The 19,197-nt window shown below is 43.7% G+C and overlaps 1 long non-coding RNA gene across 1 annotated transcript; it reads left to right on the plus strand.

The window, feature by feature from the left end:
• The first annotated feature begins 2 nt into the window (after window positions 1-2).
• On the plus strand, window positions 3-3,643 carry LOC122906980. The gene is made up of 2 exons (XR_006384653.1): window positions 3-826; window positions 3,432-3,643. It is a non-coding gene; the product is annotated as an uncharacterized LOC122906980 (long non-coding RNA).
• The last annotated feature ends 15,554 nt before the right edge of the window (window positions 3,644-19,197 follow it).

The following is a 19,197-nucleotide window of genomic DNA, read 5'->3' on the forward strand; positions in this document are numbered from 1 at the left end:
TCGGCTCACGTCTTCTGCAGGAAAGGTGACGCAGGGAGGAGCGCCGTCTGGCTGGAAGGCGGAAGTCCTCCGCAGAAGGGCGGAGGGCGGTTCTTGCAGGCGTTCTCTTATTAATTTAATGTTGAGTAAAATACTTCATAAATGTTCTTATGGTTCCTGTGGTTTAAGAAGCACTGCCTCCGGTTGGCCGGTGAGGAGACAGACTCAGGAAGTGAAAGACTGCCCTAGGTTCCCGAGCGCGGGGCCACCTGAGATCTGAAGTGGGTTCAGGCGTGTAAGATTCAAGAACTGTCGTGACTGGGAGAGCTTCGAACAGGCCGTCAGTTTCACGAAGGCGAAAACGGGCCGGTGGTGGTGAAGTGGTTTGTCAGGAGTCAGTAGGGCAGTTGCAAACCTCGGTGCTCCTGGCTGTCACGTGCCCGTGTGGGGGCACACCCCTGTTGCGAGGCTGCTGTGCCCTCCGTCGCACTACTGATGTCAGTGACCTGACCTGTCACCTCGTCTTCAGTGGGACGACCCAGTGAGAATCTGCAGTCATGACGCAGTGAAGCCACCTAACGGGAGAATTTACCATATGGGAGGAAACGGCATCTACGGATATAGTGCGGCTGAACACATAGCTTTATTCTCCTTAAATGACCCCGTGAATCACTTTTTACCTGCTTTGTTACAGATGAAAACGCTAGTTTAGCCTTAAGAGCTAAAGTCCCGAGTTTCTCTTTCCTCATCGAATCCCAGTGTCCAGCGCATTAGGTGCTGACTATTTTGTTGAAAAAGTGCAGCAATCAACTCAGAAGACTTGTGTGTATGTGGTCCATACTCCGAGGTTAGTATTTGTGTGTTGGCCATTTACCAGTTAAGCAAGAATTAGGCCACCCAAATTATTCTTTAATACCAAGATACAAGTTTGTTTAGATAGGGGGTAGAGTGACCAGCGGTTGCCGTAGGATCGGTGTGTGCTCAACAGTTACAGATGCGTGTTTCTAGTACATACCTGTGTGCCTGCCGGGCACCCTTCTAAGCGCTTTATTTCTCTTAGTCATTTAGTTCTCAAGACAAGCTTCTTACCCTGTTTCACAGATGAGGGAACTGAAGCCTGAAGAAGTTCAGTAATTTGTCCAAGGTCACACAACTAGTGGTGGAATCCAGAATAGAATGCAGGCAGCGTGAAACCAGAGTTGGTGCACTTTTTTTTTTTAATTTTATTTATTCATTTGAGAGCAAGAGAGAGAGCACACAAGCAGGGGGAGAGGCAGAGGGAGAAGCAGACTCCCTGCTGAGCCGGGAGCCTGACAAGGGCTTGGTCCAGGACCTGGAGATCACGGCTGGAGCTGAAGGCAGACTCTTAACCATCTGAGCCACCCAGATGCTAAATGTTCCTTAGGCTGTTAGAGTCAAGTAGCTAGTGAAGCAGTAGAGTTACAAGTCTGCGGGGATATTTAGTGAAATGTGAAAAACTGAAGAGGTTTAACACCCAAATTAAGGGCTTGAAATTTGGTAAGACTGTAATTTGAATGAATTTACTCCAAGTACTTGTTGGTAGCTGGAGCTACCCAGCCAGCACCCGTGTGGTGGTTGCTCTTTGAGGCGTATGTATTCCAAATATATGACCTGGGCAGTTTTCCAGACGGCTGTCATTAGCTATCTCAAGAAGGGGGTGCTTTACTGTTCCTGGAAGGAGATGAGTAGAGCAAGGTGCACAGAAGACGTGCCCTCAAAGATACATTTTTTAAAAAATCTCTTACTTTGAACTCTGCTTTGACCTCCAGCTGAGATGGGACATGGCAGCTTTTAAAGAGTCATTGAGAGTCTTGGATTCAGCTCCCTTGTGGTGGATTTTGAAAGCCCTTGAGTAAAGATAGTAAAGCAGGCAGCTGGATCTTTTGGATCCCCTTCCTGTATATATGGCCTCAACTTCTTGGTTTAGGGGAAGTATTATACTGTGGCACAAATCCTCTGTAAACTAGTTGAATACGTGCATAGAACAGAACTCTCAGAAATTTACAGAGCTTTCCCAATGGCTATTGTTTCTACCTATAATTTACAAAAGCAAACAAACAAAAAAACCACCCCAAAATATAGAAATGTGACTCAGTAAGACTCAAATCCAGGTAACTCTAAAACTTGTACATTTTCCTCCATAGAATAAATTCCATGTTAATTTCCATGGTTGGTCCCCAAATCACACGGTTTCTCACACAATGCATATATTGGTGTTTTTCTCTCTGGAAGGATTAAAGGAAATATTCTGTACCCCCCTCCCTTACCTGTTAGCTTCCAAAGTCCCCTCTCCCCACCTTTGGACCAGGGAGGCCCATTAGACACAGTCTTAGTCTAGTTCATTGAGATACAATTCATTGTTCCACAGAGTTATTACTCTATGGGTGATTTCTTTATTTTTTTTAAAAGATTTTATTTATTTATTTGACAGAGATCACAGTAGACAGAGAGGCAGGCAGAGAGAGAGAGAGGGAAGCAGGTTCCCCGCTGAGCAGAGAGCCCAACGCGGGACTTGATCCCAGGACCCTGAGATCATGACCTGAGCCGAAGGCAGCGGCTTAACCCACTGAGCCACCCAGGCACCCTGGGTGATGTCTTTAAAAAGTTTTTAACACTAGGCTGTATCTTCATGATGCCACAATCACTACAACAGTTACTTTAAGAGGCCAATCTTACACTAATCAAACCCTGTGTTTGTTTTGAAGTTACATAGATAAGTCAAAGCCTGTGTGGCTTCACATACTCACCGTATTCCTCAACAACTAATTGTTCATGGATTATAGCTAGTTCTACATACCCTGTCCAATATTAGACTGTAAGCTCTTATCAGGACAGTTTTGCTAAAATAGGGAAATTGCAGTCTATTATATGTGAGATGCTACGCAGTACCAAACTAAATCTAGCTGACAGAGGGTTCATGCTCGCTTGCCTTAGTCTATGTTTACAAGCTTGTCAGTAGGGACATGGAAAGCAGGGTGTGTGGGGAGCTATGGCAGATTGTGGGATAACTTATCAAAACATCCTGAAGTTACCCTCAGCCCAATACCATGTGTCCGTTATCATAACACATGAAAGCTGGAAGCCTTCTTATGGAATTTCTACTGTTTTTCCTCAGGCAGAACTGTGATTAGTCTATTCCAAACACGTAAGCATCCACACACTTTAAAAAAAGAAAAGAAAACTCTAGGCAGGGAGATTTAGCTTTCCCTAAGTAGCCTATTTCAATGTTTCGCAAGACTGAGGGAATCTCTTTCTACAACCTAAATCCATCATGTGGTTGCTTGTGCCAATTCCCCAGAAGCTGGAGGACATCTGGTGACCACATCTGTGTTAAAACCCTTCCTGTCCTCACAACTGGTGGTTGTGAATGAGCAAAATAAATTAATCTAAAATGAATGACATTGTAACATATTTTTTTGAAAACCTTTCAGGTCTGTGAAATGGAAGAGTAGTTCTACATGGAATGTCCATTTATCTTCCGTGAAAAGTCTTGTGCAACTGAATGAAGCAGAAAATAGGTTCAGAAGTCTCCATTGGAAAAACAACAGAGCTGTGTGTTACCTTTCCGAAGGTAGTAAATTTTGGGGGGCGATTCAGTTAACTTTCATCATTTTGAAACCCTTAATAAAAAGGATTTCCATCACCTTTGCGGAGTGTCCTGAAGAAATATAGAGAGCTAGCATAAGAAACCCTAAAACATATATAATGTGAACTACTGTGTAACTCAGAGCAAAACAGAAACAAGTTAATAGCATTTCACATTTTAAGTAAAACCCAATAATGTTTTTAAAACACCTGAGATCTGCTAGTGACAAGGCCCTTCAAGGAAGGCAGGACTGGCCACCAGTATAATGTTCACAATAAAACAAATTTGTACTGTGTCGAGAAGCATCTCCAGTGCGGAGTTCTACATTCTTCCTGTATCGGGAGGATGTCCCACTATACGGCGCTGGTTGCTCCTGTCCCCTCCCTGGAAGTTGCTCAGTTCTGCTGCAAGGATTTCCAAAGCTTTTTTTGTTGGCAGCTTAGGACGCATGCGTGACCTTACCAAAGTGGAAGTGAAAGCTCTCAGTTTTTCTTTTTTCTTTTTCTTCTTTTTTTTTTTTTTGCAACAGTAAATCTATTAATTTTACAGTCAGTTGAACAGCAATAGATTAATTTGTGTAAAGTCTGTGTTCACAAAGAAAACCTGAACTGCAGGGGCTTGAATGCTTGAAACCACAGCGTGGTGGCTGAAGGCTGGCCACTCTTACAGCTTGCTGGGGAAGGATGAAGGCAGTCCCTTGTCACCTGCTTCTGTGCACAGGTGCTGACCCCTCGGTCGATCCAGGGCCTCCTGGTGGGGTAGCAGGAAGGCTGGGCCTTTTGTGTGCTACAGAGAACTCTTTTCCAAGGACTGGGCCCGTTTTCTCCAGCAGCCACGGGAAGCAGAAGAAAGAAGAGGTTAAGGGCCACCACAAGGGTCAGAATGGGTTAAATTTAGTTAACATCAGAGGTTATAGCTTTTAACAACAGCTTCAAGAAAACTTATTCGAAGATGCAATTTGTTTCTTCTTTGTCAACTGTTATTTTTTTTTCCCCTATTGATAGTGACAGCTTAACAAAGTTGTTATATGCTGGAGGTTTTCATCCTTTAGAGAATAAAGGATTGTGTTCCTAAAGAGAGGTGCAGGTGGAGGACGTTATAAAGCTTCCATGATTTTCGAATTGGGAGCTTTAAAATAGACTCCCTGCTTGGCTAAGTCAAAAATAATCTGTGAGGGATGCGGGGGGGAAAAAATCTCCACTAGAAATGGAGGAATGCTTCAGCAGTCAGATGCAGGGGCTCAGATTTCTAGAAGTTTCTTTGTGTGTATTTTACTTTCAACCACCAGTTGTTTTTCAAAATGACCAAAGAGGCCCCCTCTTGGATTTCCATACATGTGTTTCTCTAAATTTAGAACTTAGTACTGGGCATAACTAGTTGTGTATTGTTTCTCTATTTGAGCAAAAAAAAACAGGGCTGTAGATTTCTGCATAAGTCCTTCACGCTCTGCTCATTCTAGTATCCATATTTTCTGTTCAAGGGCCCAACTCTTGGTCTTTGGAAAGAGAGTCAGGTCAGCTTTAGCCTCTCAATTGGAAACTCACACTTCTCGATAGGTATGATTTACCTAGAACTGATGTTGATTGTCTTGCTGATCATAGGAAGGCTTCAGCCGCATTTCTATGATAAATACACAGCTTGACTTTTTTTGAAAGAGTTTTATACATTCACATGGTTGAGGTTTTAGAATGCTGAACCTGGGTTTCCAGAGCCATGGTTTCTATCTGACAGTCAGAAGTGTGAGTGTAATCTACACATCTAAGTGCTATATGATACTGTGCATTTGACAACATGTTTGCTTCAGATACAATGAAGACTCATGTAATTATTATTTAGGAAATAAGATGTTTTGTCTCAGAGAATCCTCCATTTAATGATTTTTTAATAGATTTTTATTTATTTATTTTGATAGAGAGAGATCACAAGTAGGCAGAGAGGCAGGCGGGGGAGGGGGGGGAAGCAGGCTCCCTGCTGAGCAGAGAGCCCGACGTGGGGCTCCATCCCAGGACCCTGAGATCATGACCTGAGCTGAAGGCAGAGGCTTAAACCACTGAGCCACCCAGGCGCCCCTCAGAGAATCCTCCAGATGCCTATCCATACCTCTCAAACGAACTCAAAGTGTCTTACCGTTTTGAGTAAAAGTATTTTATATAACTTATTACAAAGCATTGCATTCTGAAACATGGTATAATGAGTTGTTTTTTTTTTTAAGAACGAGGGCATTGTTATGACTATACATTATTATACAGTGCTATGTAATATAGTCATACCTGTATCAAATACCACTGTCCAAAATGCAGTTTTTTTGAATTTGTAATTTCTACTCGTCATAGGTTTTCTTACTTTTCTCTCACCATTATACTGCTAACTTCCCCCTTCTTGTTGCTATATTCACTTACCTAGCTTTATGTTTCTCCCCACTTTCTAACATTCTGCTCAAAGTCAAGTTCAGTCTCACCTGGCCTAATGCAAGGGTTGCTTAGGGGACTTCTACCCTCCATCTGTCCTTATTCCAAATCAGCCCTCACAGCACAGCCAGGCTAACCTTATTTTAGGAAAGCTCCACCTGCACACTTTCCTTGTGACGGTTTTCCTCGTCCCACCTGCTGACTTGGATTGTGAGGTTCCGCTCTAGCATTTACTACCCTCTGCATGGATCTAAAACCTACTGGGGTTGGCAAGTGAGTCAATTTGCTTGCGCTGCCCAGGCCCCTTCCTCAGGCCCCCAAAGGGGAGCTTTGCAGAACGAAAGTCCTGTCCTCATTCCTTCTTCCTGTTCAACAACTGGTTGGACCAGAGGAGAAGACTGCCCTGCAGGAGTCCAGTCCACAGACTGTGACAACTTGCATATTCTGACTGGGACATTTGCTGGATGTCAAATGTGGCAGGAGATACTAATTGGATATTCATTCTGCTCTTTCCCAGGTTTTAGCTGGGCACAAAGTTGCACAGAATAAGGACAGTGTGTGTAGCCTCACCAACAAATAGTGTGGCCACATGACTGAGTTCTGGCCAGTGGAATATATGTATACCTACTCCCATGTGACTTATCCCATAGTCCCGAGGAGTCCTCGTTTATGCCTATTATCCCAGTATAATTATTAATAACATCCTTTTCACTCTTTCATGGCATATCACATGGCCACACTAAAAAAATCAGCTGTGGTATGTGCAACTTCCAGAAAGTTCTCTTAGAAGGAGAGTGTGCTCTTCCTCTCCTTCCTGATTTCTGCCAGCTGAAAGGTGGACAGGATGGCTGGAGCTTGGTTGGCATCCTGGAGCATGAGGGGCTCCTGGAAATGAAAGCGTGCATGGCAGAGCAATGAAATAGAAGGAACCTGGGCCCTTATACGCCAGCACATGGTGCTTCTAGATTTACTGATTGTACGAGAGAAACAAGCTCTTATATTGCAGCTGAACCTACCCCTGCAACATGTCACTCACACAAAAAGTCATATAAAGTTGTTTATTTTATGATTCAGGCCAGTGACGCACACTGGAGTTTTCATGCAGCTGAGCTGGTCTGCAGAGAGAAGCAGGAGAATAAAACAGACATGCGGAAAGAACCATGCAGAAAAATAGGAGATTGTGGGGCTTGGTGAAAAACGGGGTAGAAGCTTTCATGTCTAACCTTCTGATTCCAGTCTCCATGGAGTCCACTGGTCTGCATTTCCACCTGTACATACCTCTTAGGTGGATTTTCTCACAACACCTTTCTATCAGTGCCACCAAAATCATTATAGCTCTAACTCTCTCTTCTTCCACCACTGCCAAGCAGCTAAATGACTACATGCTGTTCCCTAACCATATTTTATGCTATTCTGTTTTTGCCCTACCTTTTGCCTGGAACAGAGCCATCTTTCCAGCCCTAGCCCAAATGCCATCTCTTCCATGAAGCCTTCCCATACTTAGTCTAACTGGGTGAATTTCTCCCTTTTTCTGACCCCTGTCATTTTATATATTTTTATTCTGTGGCTTTTCTTTTTCCTCTGCCTCCCAATATAGTTGCCTGAATACTTGGCATGTCCTGCCTTCTGCATTGCCAGCCCCTTAGAGGGAGAGACTGTACCCTTGCCAGTTTGGTTCTAGCAACAAACTGCATACCTTTAGTGTACATTAAGTATTTGCTGAAGAGTTGTGGGCTATAGAGTACACAGCTAAGCCTTTTCTAATGGTCTCTGAAATAAGAGAAAGTGAACTCTCTTGGTTGAAGTACATGAGGTTTGGGGCAAGACTTTGTATGTTGTAGAGGCTTCCCTTACTGGTTTTTTTTTTTTTTTCTTGCTTTGAGTTGAGAGCGCTTAATAAGAGACCTCTAGGTATCTTATTATGGTTTTAGGAGGAATCTTTCAATCACTATAGGAAGTTTGGCTGAGGTAGGCATCTTTTATTGAAGCAAACTTCCATGCTAAGTAGTATACTTGTGACCCTCATGATTTACAATTATTGAATGAGACCTGCAGAGAGTCTAAAAAATATACAAAAAAATCACAGTCTGTCTCGTAAAGGAGTAATAACGAGGTCTTTGATTCCTTTTATTAATTACTACATTATAGACTCTATAATTGCAACCTGCATGGCCTATAATCATTATCATCATTTTCAAAAAGATTATCAAATGATCACACATGTGTAACATTGGGTTAACCTTGCTACTTCTAAGGCAGGAAGGTCACAGCCCAGTAGAAAATCCAGTCTAACCATTTCTTTAATGTTCTGTACATAATTGATGGATTTTGTGACTGGCTCAGTCAAAGGTTTGGGTATTAATGCTCAGAGGAAAAAAAAAAAAAACCAAAACCCTGACACCATAAAATAGATCCACATGTAATTATAACTGTAATTTTATTATAGTCTAGAAGGATGCATCATAAATGCGAGGCATGCAACAGAGTAATGGGGGATAATGAAGAAAAAGGTATGTGTGCCTCACATTTATGATACATCACTTATAGTCTATAATTGATAGCCTTTGACTTTCCTCAAACCCCTTTCACACTCAACCATCATATCATGACACACTGATAGGCCTAAGTTTATATTAATAAAAGCACAAGTCACAGAAGTTGGCACTGATTTCACTCATTTAATATTATTTTTTTACCAATTAGAATGAATTTGAAATTATTCTTTTTATAATTGGCTTCTCACTCACCTGCTTTCTGGAATGGGGGAGAGAGCTCCAAGTTAGAGTTGGTCTAATGGGACCTTCGTTTTAGCCAAAGTCTGGGTCAGCCAGGCCCTCCTCGCTTCCTGGACATCCAGTGTGGCTAGAGGGCTTGCACACCGATGGCAAGGACGAAAGGATAAAAAGGCTGAGAAACACATTCACGCTGTTAATGCAACAAAGCCAGAGAAGGAAGCACAGGGCAACAAGGAATTAATTCTACATGTGTAAGGACACCTGGAGAGCCACATGGCCAAGCGCCAGTTACCCATAAGGCTCAGCAGCAGGAGTGCAAACCAGGAGCTGGGACCTCAGGTCCCACTGGTTTGGTCACTGTGTGGCCTCGCTCACGTTACCCTGTAGAGCAGTTTCATCGTCTCTTACATGGGGAGAGCAAAAGTATTTTCTGCGTGGACTTGTGAACATTTAAAAAATACACATGACACACATGCAAACTTGGTCAGTTCCTGGCCCTGAGGATTGCTCAACGAACGTTAGCTATAAAAGTCATACATGGAAAACAGACCTATGGAAAGTAAGTGTGTCATTCCCAGGAAAGACCCAGACTAGCCTTCTGGGACTAGCAGTAGATTAGACTGTGTTGGCTGAATTTTCCTCAATCCCAAACTGATCTTCTTCTACCACCTTTTTATTTTTTTGTTGATAATGTGATTTAAAACTGGATTATAAAAGTAATCTTCTTCATTTTCTTTCAGTTGAATTTATTTTTCTTATACCTTGAGCATACTATTTGGCTTCGTTGTCTTAGGCTTCTCTGATTGAGTGAATCTTAATGACAAGTAGCCTATGGCTTTTTATACATCTTTCAGTTGCCACCATTTCAGGGCAACAGAGTTGTTGACTTCAAAGTCATTGACTTTTTTGATCAGAAAAAGGCATAAAAAGTTTTCGATGTTGACCTTGGACGAATATAAAGATCTTTAAAATCGAAGGAGAAATACAAATCAAAACCACAATGAGATCCCACTTCTCACCCCACTGCAATGGCTAGAATTAGAAAGAAAACAATACCAAGTGTCGACAGGGATATGGGAAAATTGGTAGCCTTTATAAATTGCTGGTGGTGTGACTATTGTGGAACACAGTTGAGGAGTTTCTTTAAAAGTTAAACATAGACTTACCACAGGATCCCAAAATTCCATTGGTTAGGTACTAACCAAGAGAAATTAAAACACATGTCCACACAAAGACTTGTATATGAATGTTCATAGCAGTATTATTCACAATAGTCATATGTGGAAATAACCCAAATTCCCATCAATACCCATCAACTAAAGAATGGTATTGATCCGGGACGCCTGGGTGGCTCAGTTGGTTGAGCAGCTGCCTTTGGCTCAGGTCATGATCCCAGCCTCCTGGGATCAAATCCCACATCGGGCTCCCTGCTCAGCAGGGAGCCTGCTTCTCCCTCTGCCTCTGCCTGCCTCTCTATCTGCCTGTGCTCACTCTCTCTGTCAAATACATAAATAAAATCTTTAAAAAAAAAAAGAATGGTACTGATCCATGCTACAACACAGATGAACTCAGAAACATTCCATTCGGTGCATGAAGCCAGACATAAGAGAGCACTTACCGTTTCTCCATTTATATGAATTATCCCCAAAGAGCAAATCTATAGAAACCAAAAGTCGATTCATGGTTGCTTAGGACAGGGGTGAGAATTGGGAATAATTATCAAAGGAAAAGGATTTGGGTTTTTTAGGGTAATGGAAATGGTCTAAAATTAGATTGTGGTGATGGTCTCACAACTCTGTGTCATTTACTAAAACTCATTGAATTATGCACTTAAAATAGAGTGATTTTATGGTATGTAAGAATTATGGCATGTACCAATACTATATATCAATAAAGTTATTTTTAAAGAAAACAAAGAAGGGATGGCTGGGTATTTCAGTTGGTTAAGCATCTGACTCTTGGTACCAGCTCAGGTCTTGATCTCAGGGTAGGGAATTCAAGCCCCTCTTTGGGCTTGGGGCCTACTCAAGGGAAGAGAGAAACAGAAAAAAAGAAAGAAAGAAAGAAAGAAAGGAAGGAAGGAAGGAGATGACGGAAGGAAAGGAAAGGAGAGGAGGAAAGAAAGAAAGAAAGAAAAGAAAAGGAGGAAGGAAAGAAAAGAAAAATGGAAAGAAGAAAGAAAAGGAAGGAAGGAAGCAAGAGAGGAAGGGAGGGAGGGAGGGAGGGAGGGAGGAAAGAGGGAGGGAGGAAGGAAAGAAAGGGAAGAAAGAAAAGAGAGGGAGGAAAGGAGAGAGGAAAGAAAGGAAGGAAGAAGAAAGAAAGGCTGTTTTAATAATAAAGTAATTAAAACACTTGTAGGAAAATCTTATATAATAAAATGGTCATTTTACCAAAGTTCTATTCTCAGTGTTGCATTTATTTTGTCTCAGTGAATACTTACTGGGATCTTAAATATGATCAGCATTTCTATTTTCTAAAATTATTATCATGCAAAAGTGCAGTTTGTGTTTATTCCAATTTATGTGGTAATGAGTAGAAATGCATTTTCCCTAGTGTGTCAGCATCTCATGGGATTGAGGGTGTTCAGGTTTTATACTTTGCCTCAGTAATTAAAAAATACAATTATAGCAAAATTTTTATGAAGCTTATGTTTAAAAGCTCTCATAACTTTAAGATATCATTTTGGTTACTGCTGATAGAATATTATGTACAAGAAGAATAGAAACACAGCTATGTTTCGCATTAGACTGCATATGAATCACACTTTTAGTGACAGATAATGTTACAAGTTCAGGCCGTGCACAAATGAATTTCTTTTATAAATTAAGTTGTATGAATAACAAAGCTTATTATTCCATTATCCCAATAAGAATAGAGATTTCTTATTTTTGCCGATTGTCTAAAATATTTGAATGAGAGGAGGCCAGGTTAGAGCTGACCCTTCACATTCAAAGTGCTTGAGTGTCTAAGATGTCCATAGAAAGAAGCTGGATCTGCGACGTACTCCTGTAGATTCCAGAATTTCCATTCTGTTGTTAGACACTTTCATGAACATCTTGCCTCACTGGCTTAAGGGTTTCTGTCACAAAATAATGCTACTTATTGAATCATTTTTATGGCCTGAAGATACTATACTCAACAGGAGTCAGGCTCCAGAGTAAGGGAGCCCAATGGCGTGGTGAATTCTGTCCTTAATCCCATGACAAATGACCCCTGGGTTTCCTGGGGGGGGCAGCATGCACAGCCGCCAGGAGAGCTGTAAAGGAGAGATGAGTGCAGGAGCCCAGTTGACAACAGAAAGGATGTGCTGGTTGGAGCACTAATGATGATCAAAAGGTCTCCAGGTGAACCATGAGAGACTATGGACTCTGAAAAACAATCTGAGGGGTTTGAAGTGGCGGGGGGGGGTGGGAGGTTGGGGTACCAGGTGGTGGGTATTATAGAGGGCACGGCTTGCATGGAGCACTGGGTGTGGTGAAAAAATAATGAATAATGTTTTTCTGAAAATAAATAAATTTAAAAAAAAAAAAAGGTCTCCAGGGCTAAGTGAGTACCGGAGGGGCTCAATCAACCTGGGGAAGTAACTTCCCAGAGTCGCGTACCTGGGGTTTGCACGACACCTGGCTCGGACCAGGAGCGTGTCCTTGGTGGCAGCGTTGGCCACTAGGGGTTGCATTCCCCAGCTGCCTAATTTTCAGCCTCGGTGCCTTCTTGGAAATGACACTGTAACAGCCCCAAACCCGGGTGACCCAGCCAAGTGTACATATGGAGGCAGGGAGTTGGGGGAGGGGGGGAAAGGGATGGGGTGCTCACCCAGCAAGGCTGCCCAGCTTTTCCCATCTTGCTCCTCTGGCGGTCCCACACTCCCTTCCCACAGGGACCTTTGGGCTTTTCCCGCCTCCAAGACCAGACCTGGGTCTGGGTTGCTCTGCAAATTCTTCCTTGATATTCCTTTTCAAGAATTCTTCTTCTCTGGTCTTGGGGATGGAGGGATTCTATCTTGTTTTGAAGAAAGAGAATTCTGGATCAGAAAACTGAGCCTCAACACCCAGGGGTCTCACCCTGAGTTACGACTTCCCATATCTCCTCCCACTTGACCCCAGCCTAAAGGCTAAATACCTTTAGTGCATTTTGTCAGTGATAATGATACAATAGGTAATAATATGTACACACGTACACAGATATAGAGCTTACCATGTATGTCAAGCGGCTCGACATATATTGACTCACTTAGTTCCCATGAAAGATCCTATGATTAAGTACTGGTATTGTTCTTCTATACCTTTCGTAGATAAGGAAGCTGAGGCAAGAGAGGTCAAATAACTTGTCCAAAATCACACAGCAGTGGATGGTTGAGCTGGGATTAGAGTGTAGGAGGTCTGTCTCCAGAGTTCATACTCTTAGCTACCAAACCAGAAGTGATAGCTAAAACAATAATATTGTGGTATGTTATTTATGTAATAACAATAAAATAGTAATTTTTTATTGTTGTTAAACTAAATATGGGACTAGGTCTTGCTTAAAGTGAATTATAATTCCTTTCCTTCTCAAAAACACTGCCAGGAAGGCCATACCGAAAATCATGAGATAATCTTTATATTACTGTTTACTTGATGCTAAAAATTTCAGTGGGGAGGATAGAGCTTCATAGTGAGAATCAGGGTACATTTATGTATTTCCCAACTCCCTATTTTACCTGCTGTGGTTCCTAGAGCAATTAATTTTGATTCTCCGGACCCTTGCTTCTTCCTCTGTAAAATGGGGTAATGGTGTCACAGGCTTGTAGGGATCAAGTTAGATGTATTAAAATATTTTTTAAATTGCCAATCAGTATACAAATATCCGAAATTATTCATCTCCTGATCCAGGTTCCCTCGAAATATTTTTCTCTGAGTATTTTCTGACTTCTGGGCATAAACCTGAGAGAAGATATGACGTAAATCAGCGCTACTCAGAGTAGGGTCTGTGGACCAGCAGCTTGGAAGCTGGAAGCTTGTGAGAAATGGTATTTTGCAGGCCGCTTCAGAGATCTACTGATTCAGAAACTATGGGCCTGGGAACCAGCTACCTGGCTGTGACAATCTCCAGGTGATTTTGATGTGTACTAAAGTGTGAGACGCACCAATGCAGACAGGTTTTCTTTCACTCATTCATTCATTCATTCATTCGTTCATTCAGTACTGGTGGAGTATCTCTAGAAAAGACCATGTTGGGAGGATAAGTAAGACACAATTACTATCCTTAAAGAGAGAATATTTTTCTTAATGAACTCCTTTTCATTCTTCAAGATTCTGTTCAATGCCCCCTCGAGGGGCTGACAGGGGCCCGAAACACGAGCTATTTCCACTAAACCCTCCTGAGAAACCAAACAGCAAGTAAATGGCAAGGCACCCATTCCCGGAGTTTGCTGTATACAGTGGTGGTTGAGTAGGTCGCATGGTGATTAGTAGAACTCAGTCCACAGCACATATTTCATCATGCTCACCAATCCTTCATCACCCTTTGAAGGGTGACGGCTAGGGACCCCTGCTGAGGACTGCTTAGAGTCCCTACCTAAAACTGACGACCTGACTTTGCTGATTGCCGCCAGAATAGGGCACAGGGTCAGGAAAACGAGGTAAACAACATTCTTTCCAGACTATTGCTTCAATACAGCTCCATTTTGATGGTGGGCTCTGTGCAACACCTACTTTCCAGTGACTGCCAGTGTCTGCTGCTGTCCCCTGGGAACATGGACAAACTCAAATGACAGGGTATGATCACAGCTTTCTTAGATGGGGAGACCCTGAGCAATTCTCCTGGCTTGGCATGTTTCCCAAACAGAGGCCACCTGGCAAGGTGAAAAAGAGCCTAGGTTTGCTGGTAGGTGAAACCTTGGCCTTGCCATTTGCCAGTGGTTACGACGGGCATGGTGTTGTACTCCTCTGCCCAATGGGGATAAATAATTTTAATGCATAGCTGGAACATTGCATCTATATTAGATACAATTTGAGTGCTATTGTGGTTTTATGATAAAGTACTTCATCTAGGGCTGGAGGGTGGGCAGGTTTGGGATTTCCACAAGCTGGTGATATTGAAACTACTAGAACCATTCACAATGGGTCTGCCCGAGAAGAAAGCCTTCAGCAGGACAGCAGCCAAGGTGGCCATCGCTGGGGCTCAGAGGGGTGCAGCCACGTGTGGTCATCCCTGACGTGGCCTCACCATAAGGGCCACAGATCTTCTCCCCATCTCATGGCTGTCTCCCTGCCCCCCATAACTTGTTTCCACCTTCTCTCTACCCTTCTAACACCCAGGAAGAATTTCGGGTCAGCAGGGGGCAGGGGACCATGGGGAGAGATGATTGTTTGATGGGTTAATCATGGGAACTCTTCCCGTGGCATTCTTAAGCCACTGCTGACTTCTAAATGGAGGGTGGATGCCAGAGCCTTCTGTGAAGTCCTGCATTCCTTCCAGAAGTTGTCACTGAGAGCCATGCCATGGCGTGCTGCTGGAGACCTTCTGCAATTATATTTGAGCTTCTGCTTTTTTGTTGGGAGGTGGGAAGTGGGAGGACGCTGGTGAAGGGGAGGGGTGGAATGTGGAGGGAACGGCATGGTGGAGGGTGGTGATGGGGCCCCGCTGATAAGACAGAATTATGTTTCCAGAAGCGCTGAGCCTCACTGGAAATATTGATTCCTCCCTGGAGGTCACAGCCCAGGCTTTGTTGTGCCTTCAGAAGGGCTATTTATACATTTGGTCTCCGTGCCAGCTCTGCCGAAGTGGTGTTTAAAAAAGAAAGTAGTAATTATTAACTGCACACCCCAATGCGGGTATCAGAATCAATTCAGAACAAAAACTTTCACATAAGTGTTGTACTCCCACTGCTTCAGGGGGAAGCTGGAATCCTCTTCATTTCTAGCTAGAGCAAGGTTCTTGGCATAACTTAAATAAGGACTTCCGTGTCCTTGAAATCCAGCCATGTTTTGGAGTTTGGGCCCATGCTCTGACTTGCGCTCTGATGCTTTATCCCTCCTCCCTCATGCACACCTGGGGTGGGGAGTGAGGGAGAAGGAGTAGATTGAAATGTTTGATCTTAAAAGCAGTCTTTCCTTCTCATGCTTTTGAATTCTCAGCCTTCCTATCCATGCCTAGCTCAGCAGCTTATTTGCCAGAAGCCTGGAGATTTCACACCAAAGTCTCAGGACATGCCCAGGTCCTTACTGACTACGCTGCTGAAGGAGAGATCCCAAGTGAGACCAGCAGAAGAACCGGCCAGCTGAACCATGGTCAACACTCAGAACCACAGGAGATAATGAAATGCTGGTCATTTTAAGTCACTTATAAGTTATGGGGGTCAGACTTATATTAAGGAAGTGGGAATATTACTCTTTTGGAAAGCAGAAAAGTAATCCTTAACCAAAATCTAGAAAGGCATTTTGAAGCAGATATCCTATTCTTTATTATTATCATAAAAAATTTCAATAAGCAAAAAACCTTATGCCTAAAAAGTGTTCATTGTTGCATGATTTTTAAAAATTTACAAATGATATAAAGGAGCAGTAATGACAGCAAAACCCAATGATGTACTAAATTATGTTACAGGGGGTTATTAACTTGCTTTTGGAGGTGATACAAGGGAATCCTTCCTGTGCAATTCAGTTGGAGCCAGTGATTTTAAAAAACTGTACATATATCAGAGACAGTATTTATTTTTACCTTAAAAATACACAGTTCCATTCCTTTTCCACCTTTTTCTGTAGACTAAGGTTTATTTTTTTTAAAGATTTTATTTATTTGACAGACAGAGATCATAAGGAGGCAGAGAGGCAGACAGAGGAAGGGAAGCAGACTCCCTGCTGAGCAGAGAACCCAATTCGGGGCTTGATCCCAGGACCCTGGGATCACGACCTGAGCTGAAGGCAGAGGCTTTAACCCACTGAGCCACCCAGGCATCCCTAAGGTTTATTTTTTTTCTTTAAGATTTATTTATTTATTTATTTATTTATTTTTTCGACAGAGAGAGAGAGAGAGAGAGACGGTGAGAAAGGGAACACAAGCAGGGAGAGTGAAAGAGAGAGAAGCAGGCTTCCCTGGTGAAGGGGAGCAGGGCTTGGTCCCAAGATCATGACCTGAGCAGAAGGCAGATGCTTAATGACTGAGCCGCCCAGGTGCCCCTGGATTAATCCTTCTGAGTGTGAGTCCCTACTGCCTCAAATGCCACATAATCTTGTGCAAGTCATACCCACTCCACACTGTGCTGTCAGGAACTAAAGACATCTGGGGAGCAATAGGAATGCAGAATCATCTGGATCCCCCCCCTCCACCCCAGGTTTTTATACTTACCTCCTGACATCGATTTCAACAGTTCTTATTTTTAGTGACTCATTCTGACTGAGATTTTCAATTTGGTTTTTATTGCCTTTTCTGCAATCCTATATCAATGGTTTATGTCATCTTTAATTTGATCGTGTGATTGTCACATCAGGTATAACTGGCAAGGATGGGAATGGGGTCAAAGCTACCTACCTCTCGTCGTGGTCTTTGCAATATGGTGGCAGTAAGTCCGGAGTCCTCTGGGTTGCCTAGACTCATCTGGGATTCTCAAGGAAGAGCCGGTCTCCCCGGATGAGGGCTCTGGGTCCAGAGGCACACCCCTCAGGCTCTCCCCCAGATCTGCAGAATCAGAATCTGCTTTGGAGTGTGAGGAAGTCTTCCAGGGACTCACCTGGGAGGTGGTCCTGATCTCCTGGGGAACAAAGCTTAGCCCTCTGGGTGTGGACGACAGCCACATTCTTCCATGGTGGTCACCTGACCTTCCTGATCGGCCATCTCTGGGGGCAGTTGGATGACCAGACAGTTATCTCTGTAGGAACCTCAGCCCCTGGGGGATGGCCACACCACAGGTGGGGGAGGCCCCAGGTATGAACCCTGCCTTGTTTATTGGGATCAACCCACTCCTTCTGAACTGGCTGCTCTCAGGCTTTCCCTGGGAGCTTGGCTTTGTGGGCATAGAACCCAGAAGCTTAATCAATCTTTTCACAAGAGAAGACACTATGATTAATGGCTAGAAGGGGCTTTGGATCTTATCTGCAGAAGGATTATCTATGTAAGTAAAATTGCTACTCCCTGCAATTCTGCTCCTTTGGATTAAGTTTCCTGTGCCCTATCTTTGTAACTCAGAGCTCTGTAATGCACTGTGATTTATGACTATATTCCTCAAAACCCACTTGAAAACAAGAAGCCCCTCTTAACCTCTATGTATTGCCAAAATCCCACCCCCAACAATCACTAATAATAATGATAATTCTTATTTCGTGCTTGCCCATGACCTCCGGCCAGAAGTGATGGAAGTGCATTTAAATCCAAGTCTGTCTGACCACATAGGCTGAGCTGGTAGCTGTTGGGCTTGAAGATGCTTTGTGTCAGCGCTCTGCTGGGTGCTCGTGTCATTTCTCATCCTTCCGACGCCCTGAGACACAGCCTTTTGTGTCCATGTTCCAGGTGAGGAACTGGGGCTCAGATGACACAAAGCTCAAAGCCATTGGATCAGAATTCTGAACCCACCTCTGTCCAGTTCCCTGGCCAGCTCTTTCCCACTATCCCACTCCCTCTCCTGGGAACGTGGGCAACCACATGGAAAATCGGATTCGCCTGGCACGTGGAGGAAGTGAGGTCCCTTTGGAGACACTCAGGATGTCACAGCTGGGAGAAATGATTCAGCTGAGGGTTTCCCAATGTCTGTGTCTCTGGACAATCAGCTGGCTTGGGGTGGGTGGTGCAGGACCCCTGGACACAGAAGAGAAATTGAGACCCCCAATGTGACTTGACCTACTTGTGGTCCCAGAACCAGCTGGTGAGGGACTCAAGCCCTCAGACTCCTCTGTCTCTTCAGCCAAATCAATCAAGAAGACCCCCCAACCAGAGCCTGGAGTCCAGGGAACTGTCTCCGATTGCTCACGTTCCTGCTAAATCTGGTGATTATGCCTGCATTCTTCATGACCTTGGCCTTGATGCACAAATGCTTTGGTTTCTGAAATGGAAAGGCAGGCACAGACTCCTTAAGTCTGTGCTTTTCTGCCGGATCCTCCATCACTGAAACAAAGAGAGCCTTGTGGTTTTGTTTGGATGGGGAGGGGCGCAGTTGGGAAAGGAATTAGCAAGACCTAGGAGCGTGCTTGTTTGTGAATCAGAACTTTATTCTTTAAGAACAGGTCTCATAGAGGTATTTACACCCCACCCTTTCATAACCGCCTCCCCACCAGGAGGCCAGCCTTCGAGGCTCCTCAGTGAAAACATCCCAGGAAAGAGCAAGCATCAGGACACACCCCACACCTTGATCAGCCAAAGTACGGGGGAGGGAAAAGAGATGTCGCCCTGAGGGCATCTTCCTCCTGGACCCAGGAAGGCCTGGTGAAGTGTGGAGGAGCCAGATCTCTCCCACGCCCACCGCATGCTGGGTCCTGCCCACAACTAGCCTCATTCAGTC

Source organism: Neovison vison, chromosome 5 (assembly GCF_020171115.1).
Source record: "Neovison vison isolate M4711 chromosome 5, ASM_NN_V1, whole genome shotgun sequence".
Lineage (NCBI taxonomy): Eukaryota > Metazoa > Chordata > Mammalia > Carnivora > Mustelidae > Neogale > Neogale vison.